This window comes from Salmo trutta, unplaced genomic scaffold (genome assembly GCF_901001165.1).
Source record: "Salmo trutta unplaced genomic scaffold, fSalTru1.1, whole genome shotgun sequence".
NCBI lineage: Eukaryota > Metazoa > Chordata > Actinopteri > Salmoniformes > Salmonidae > Salmo > Salmo trutta.
Window position 1 is genome coordinate 58,448 of NW_021822876.1, and position 5,448 is coordinate 63,895.

At 46.9% G+C, this 5,448-nt stretch overlaps 1 long non-coding RNA gene across 1 annotated transcript; it reads left to right on the forward strand.

The window, feature by feature from the left end:
- The first annotated feature begins 333 nt into the window (after positions 1 to 333).
- Positions 334 to 683, forward strand: LOC115186233 (uncharacterized). Its single transcript, XR_003875653.1, has 2 exons — positions 334 to 531; positions 633 to 683. It is a non-coding gene; the product is annotated as an uncharacterized LOC115186233 (long non-coding RNA).
- The last annotated feature ends 4,765 nt before the right edge of the window (positions 684 to 5,448 follow it).

The following is a 5,448-nucleotide window of genomic DNA, read 5'->3' on the forward strand; positions in this document are numbered from 1 at the left end:
ATCTCCCCTCTATCCTTCTCTCCCTCCCTCACTGTTCTGACCTGAAGTCAGTGCAGTGTATTATTACAGCCAATTTCTAGTGTGAAGACTTCAGAATCTAAAGCTCAGATCAAATCTAAAGACTAAAAAATACAGACCCTTTCAAAAATGTAGATACCGATATGTTCCACAATACACCTTTAAGTTGAACAGGAGACCTGTAGGTGAACAAGGGATCTGCTTGAATATCAACACAAGTTCTGACGTCAATGTGATGTCATTTCCTTCCCCTCCGGCAGCTCAGTTCAGCTCCCCTTCTCTATTGACTTATTCTCCTCTCCCCCATATGGGCTCTGGTCTAAAGTAGTGCACTAGAAAGGGAATAGGGTGCCATTTGGGATGCTGACATACATTTGACACTCCCACTAGATGACATCACATCTCTGACTATCTGAAAACCCTTTCTCCTTGTCCATGTGACTCTTCTCTCCAGAACCATCAACATGATCAAGCTTCTCATACATGTAGCAACTCTACCACTATGGGTGACAGGTACTAAATCCCTCATGAAAGATAGATTTACTACTGAAATATATTGTTGTCAATATGCTGAGTAATACTGTATATTTCATATTGTCTGTTTTCATCCACAGGGCTGTCACAAACAGACAAAGTTCACCAGACTCCTACTGCAATACTAAAAAGACCTGAAGATAAAGTTCAACTCACCTGCAGCCACACTGATACAAGATACGACATGATACTGTGGTACCAACAGTCAGCCCAAAACACTGCTCTGAAACTCATTGGGTATGTGAGATTCACCAGTCCAACGGTGGAAGATTCCTTTAAAGGGCGTTTTAATGTCAGTGGAGATGCTGCAGCTAATAAAATGGCGTATCTACATTTTCCCAAACTGACAGAAGCTGAAGACAGTGCAGTGTATTTCTGTGCTGCTAGTGAAGCACAGTGTTTCGCTATACCCTCTCTCCTCTACAAAAACCCTCTCTGATCCTCTCATATAATACTGACTACAGCTCTATACACCTGCACCTGTCTTCAACCACTTCAACAACACTTTGCTATGAACCATTTGATATCAAACAGATGGTAATGATACTGTTATAAGTGTCTAGTTTAGATGGTTAGGTGCACTTCCTCAGTTCTCCAGCAGGAGGGAGTGTTTCTCAACACACATTTAGAAGATGCTGTATCGTGGCATTCTATGGGGCCTGGTCAAAATTTGTGCCCTATATAGGGAATAGGGTGTCATTTGGGATTCAGATGTTTCTAAATGTGTGTGGGACAGTATGGCTGCCTGGACCAGGGAATGTGGTATGGAAGGGCCCTTTTGAGGTCTGGGCCAGGGAATGTGGTATGGGAGGGCCTCTGGGTGTCTGGACCTACAGCCCTTGCTGTCTCTGCCTGGCTGGTTTCCCCTCTTTCCACTGGGATTCTCTGCCTCTACCCCTTTTACGGGGCTGAGTCACTGGCTTACTGGTGTTCTTCCATGCCGTCCCTGGGAGGGGTGCGTCACTTGAGTGGGTTGAGTCACTGACGTGGTCTTCCTGTCTGGGTTGGCGCCCCCCCTTGGACTGTGCCAATGGCGGAGATCTTTGTGAGCTATACTCGGCCTTGTCCCGGGATGGTATGTTGGTGGTTGGAGATATCCCTCCAGTGGTGTGGAGGCTGTGCTTTGGCAAAGTGGGTGGGGTTATATCCTACCTGTTTGGCCCAGTCCGGGGGTTTCATCGGATGGGGCCACAGTGTCTCCTGACGCCTCCTGTCTCAGCCTCCAGTATTTATGATGCAGTAGTTTATGTGTCGGGGGCTAGGGTCAGTCTGTCACATCTGTTGTATTTCTCTTATCTTTTCCGGTGTCCTGTGTGAATTTAAATATGCTCTCTCTAATTCTCTCTTTCTCTCTTTCTTTCTTTCTTTCTTTCTTTCTCTCTCTCGGAGGACCTGAGCCCTAGGACCATGCCTCAGGACTACCTGGCTTGATTACTCCTTGCTGTCCCCAGTTCACCTGGCCGTGCTGCTGCTCCAGTTCCAACTGTTCTGTCTGCAGCTATGGAACCCTGACCTATTCACCGGACGTGTCACCTGTCCCAAACCTACTGTTTTCAACTCTCTAGAGACAGCAGGAGCGGTAGAGATACTCTCAAAGATCGGCTATGAAAAGCCAACTGACACTTACTCTTGTGTTACTGACTTGTTGCACCCTCGACAACTACTATGATTATTATTTTTGACCATGCTGGTCATTTATGAACATTTGAACATCTAGGCCATGTGCTGTTATAATCTCCACCCGGCACAGGCAGAAGAGGACTGGCTACCCCTCATAGCCTGGTTCCTCTCTAGGTTTCTTCCTAGGTTTTGGCCTTTCTAGGGAGTTTTTCCTAGCCACCGTGCTTCTACACCTGCATTGCTTGCTGTTTGGGGTTTTAGGCTGGGTTTCTGTACAGCACTTTGAGATATCAGCTGATGTAAGAAGGGCAATATAGATACGTTTCATTGATTTGGTACGGGAGGGCCCTTTTGAGGTCTGGGCCAGGGAATGTGGTATGGGAGGGCCCTAGGGGGTCTGGGCCAGGGAATGTGGTACGGGAGAGCCTCTGGGGGCCTGGGCCAGGGAATGCGGTACGGGAGAGCCCTTGGGGGCCTGGGCCTGGTGACCCTCTGTCTCCATATGTGTAGACCATGTATCTGATGCTGTCTGGACAAAAGAATATGGCGTGTCATACTTTTTCTGTCCAGACATCATCTGATACAAGGGCTACATACTGTATTGAGTGACTGAGCATGGGTGAATGAGTGTGTGTATATGTATATGTGTGTATGTGAAGAGTGTCAGTATCAGTGCGTGTGGCTGAGTGGTAGAGACCTGAGGACGGCTGAGTGGTTGAGACCTGAGGACGGCTGAGTGGTAGAGACCTGAGGATGGCTGAGTGGTAGAGACATGAGGACGGCTGAGTGGTACAGACCTGTGGACGGCTGAGTGGTAGAGACCTGAGGACGGCTGAGTGGTAGAGACCTGGGGATGGCTGAGTGGTAGAGACCTGAGGACGGCTGAGTGGTAGAGACCTGAGGACGGCTGAGTGGTGGAGACTTGAGGATGGCTGAGTGGTAGAGACTTGAGGATTGCTGGGAGGTGGGACAAAGTAGGTATCAGAGGCATGTTGAGTGGGACTAGGGGCTCCGCAGTAAACTAAACAATGATAACTATCCTAAACACAATATACAAGGCATATTGACATTTAAAAGAGACATAATGCGAGGCATAAAGCAATAAAAGGTGTTGATTGGGAGAGCTAGCTAAGATAACAAAGGGTAAGACAACAACAGCTAATCAGCTAAGACAACAACAACAGGTAAAATGGCGATGAATGGGCAGAGAGGGTCTGTTAACTTCACACTGGCCCTGAGTTCGGGGCTGGGGCCGACAGATAAACAGAAAATAAACAAAACTGAGTACCGGTATTTAATGAACAGTCCAGCAGGCATCAGCTATGTAGCCAAGTGATCATAGGGTCCAGTGAACAGCAATAGATGAAACAGGAAGCCGCTGGGTAGTCATTACTACCTAGCAAGCGGGAGACACAGCGTTTAAAGTTAGCAGGCCGGGGCTAGTAGAAGCGCCAGCTCCGACGTCAGGCAAAGGTCGGATGGGGGCACAGCGGACGGAGTTACGTCGGCAGACCAGTCATGGTGGACGGCAGGGCTTCGTGTCGACAAAGGGTCCAGGCCAGTTAGCGAAAGAAGTATTGTGGTTGTAGTAATTTTGTTTGCTAGCCAGGAGATGCGCTTGGCTCACGGCTAACTGGTGCAAGTTTCGGGACAAGGGCGATAGCCACTATAGCCACTCGGTAGCAGCTAGCTAGCAGCGATGATCCGATGCAAAGGTCCAGAGCTTACGGCAGGAATCCGGTGATGTAGTGGCTTCTAGTCGTGTTAGTGAAGAGTCCGGGAGGCATCAGCTGTGTAGACGAGTGATCATAGGGTCCACTGAGAGGGCCGGGAGGTTGGCCACTCTTTATCTCTTTATCACAGTACTACGTCATACCAGACGAATGTCTGACTGCTTGACTGCAAATAACTCAGATACACATTAAAACATGAAATGACCCATGGCTTTAATAAGACCTCACTCAGAGATCCACAAAAATAATATAACATGACTGTCCTGATCAGGTCAGGTTACAGGAGACCACAATCCTACAGGGTATCTTTCAACCCCCAACAGAGGAGGAGAGATCTAGGGGTCTGAAGATGTGGGGGTTTTATGACCCCTCATGCCCATGATAGTCTTAGACCACAGAGAAATTCATTTGTCCTCACTATGGAGAACTGGCCTCAGAACATTAAACATGCAATAAATTGGACTTTGGAACAATGGTTTCCGTCAGCCACAATGGTGGTCATAACGATAGATGGAATATGAAAATGTATGTCATTTTTGTTTTATTATTAAAGGTCAACAGAGGACGTTATTATGAAAACATTGTACCTTAAGAGTTTTCCAAGTATATGCCTGATGTTTATACATTGTACGTTGTGTGGAAAATATCCAAATCAAAGAGAATGTTTTGGTAAAGATGACATGTGAAGTTAGTGTCTAAAATTGGATTGGAGTAAAATCTAGGCCTTGTCCCTTAACTTGGTACGCCCAGAGAATTGCCCTAAAGGCGGCGACGCCCACTTCTGACCCGAGGGTATAAGACAGGAGACTGAAGAATTAAGATATTAGATTAACTGACCCCAGGCTGCAGCCACGGTCTAAATGGTCAACGAACCCCAAAATAAAACACAAGGTTGAAGACAAAGGAATCATTTTCTACACAAGCTATGGATGAGTAGCTGTGTCTACGCGGGTGAATTCAAGCCGAACCACCTAGCCTCCAATCTTCATCGAATCGTGGTATCTACGCTGTTTCATTTCTAAGCTGTGAGCTCTGAGCTACAGAGCTGTCTGTCCTCAGACGACACTATCAGAGAAAGGGGGAGAAGTCAGACCATTAAGCCAAGAAGGACACTGACATCGTGAGGACAACCAGAGAGTTGCGCCGGAGAAGTGCATCATTGAGAAGCCTAAGCGACCCACGCGGAGCTTCCCACCTGAGACCTCCAACACGTATTTACATCATTATATTCTGACCCATAAGAGCGGCAGTTCGGGGGAAGGCTAGGTTTTAAATAAGCATAGCTGACAAATGAACGCAAATGTATATTTCTCTCGTGTACTTTCTTTGTTTCTCTCTCTTTTAAATCCCCATTTTGGGTAATGCGCCATAGTGTGTTGGCCGTTATACTAAGTCCTAATCAATAGCCTAGACTGTGTTTTGTGTATAGTGTATTTTTATCATCATTTTAGCTTGCTAGTAAATAAATAATCAACTAAGATTGGTGTGGTAAACTCGTTGGTGGAGCCGGGTTCGTGCAGATTCCCGGATTATGCGACGTTTA